The sequence below is a fragment of the Phaseolus vulgaris genome, chromosome 8, assembly GCF_000499845.2.
Source record: "Phaseolus vulgaris cultivar G19833 chromosome 8, P. vulgaris v2.0, whole genome shotgun sequence".
Lineage (NCBI taxonomy): Eukaryota > Viridiplantae > Streptophyta > Magnoliopsida > Fabales > Fabaceae > Phaseolus > Phaseolus vulgaris.
The window spans coordinates 17,913,560-17,915,057 of NC_023752.2; the positions used below are offsets into that span (position 1 = coordinate 17,913,560).

General features: G+C 37.5%; 1 pseudogene; it reads left to right on the plus strand.

The window, feature by feature from the left end:
- Window positions 1–957: 957 nt before the first annotated feature.
- LOC137827366 (small nucleolar RNA R71) lies at window positions 958–1,063 on the plus strand (annotated as a pseudogene).
- Window positions 1,064–1,498: the final 435 nt, after the last annotated feature.

The window sequence follows — 1,498 nt, forward strand, 5'->3', positions numbered from 1 at the left end:
GCCTTGTCCACAGATAAAGCACCTATAGACACGGGAAGATTAAAACCTCTCAAGTTCTTAGAATTTTGAAGCAAGTTCCTTTGAGTCATGACACTGCATCTAGCCTCCAACTCTTTATTTCTCTCTTCAATATAGCTCCTATTCTTCAAAAATCTCTCAAATGTTGAATCTTGCTTCAGATTTCCTGCAAAATAATTCCTAGGGAGCAATTTGTCAAAGAATTTTCTGTCCTTCTCTATTTTTGAAGGAGGATGAGGATATGATAAATCTTTTTCAAGAACACTTCTCTCATTATTTTTAATTTTTTCTTCCTCACTTCTTTTCATTTCTCTCTCTAACTCCTCAGTCTCATCTTCTTTTTCAGCTATTACCTTATTGCAATGCTCTTTTGGGTTGGTTTGGTTGTCAACTAAAAACTGACCACTTTGTATTTCTTCAAATTGTTTGGCCACTTTTCCCATTTGGATCTCTATATTCCTGATTGTTGCCATGCTATTTTCTTCCATTATCACAAGCTTTGTTAGGGCTTCTTCAACTTTACTCATTCTTTCAAGCATGAATGGATCCTCAACTTCAGGTGAATTGTTCAGATAAGAACAGTGTCCATTAGGATGATCACCTCCACAAAAATCACACATGATTGAGTGACTCTGGCTTTGAGATGAATGCACAACATATAACTGTTGGGACAATTTAGCCATTTGTGCGGTTAGTTGCTCAATCTGTTGTGTCAGAATTTTATTTTGAGCCAAGAGTGCATCTTCTAACGAACCTTCCTTCTGAGTATTTTGTTTATCATGTTGGGATTGATAATCAGTTGACGCCAATGCAGCAATAATCCTTGTCGCTTGTTCTACATCAAGAGTCATCGTTGTGCCGCCAGCTGCAGCATCTAGGAGCATCTTTGTGTCAGATCTGAGACCGGAGAGAAATATGCTCAGTTGAGCAATATCTTCAAACCCATGATTTGGGCATTTTCTAAGTAACATTTTAAATCTTTCCCATGTCTCACAGAATGATTCATCTACTCCTTGTCTGAACACAGAAATTTCAGACTTTGCTTTGATGTAGCGAGAAATTGGAAAAAATCTTTGCAGGAATTTTTCCTCTACCTCCTTCCAACTAGTGAGACTCTGATTTGGAAATGATCTGAGCCAATCCTTAGCCTTTCCTGCCAATAACAAAGAAAACAAACGCATATAAGCATTTTCAAGATCACTTGATTGAAAGCCCATTGTTCCCACCAATTCATAAAATGTAGACAAATGTGAACATGGATCCTCATGATCCATTGCTTTGAATTGATGAGTAATGATGATAGTGAGAAAATTAGGATTTATTTTCAAGGCCTTAGCGGTAGCAGGTATTGCGATACTAGAATAATGCCTTGGTCCTTGGTACATGACATAATCTCCAAGTGTCCTCTTAGGAGGTGGTGCTTGCTCTTCTGCCATGTTGCTTTCTTCCTAAAACATATTAGTGAGAAAAAAAAAACAGA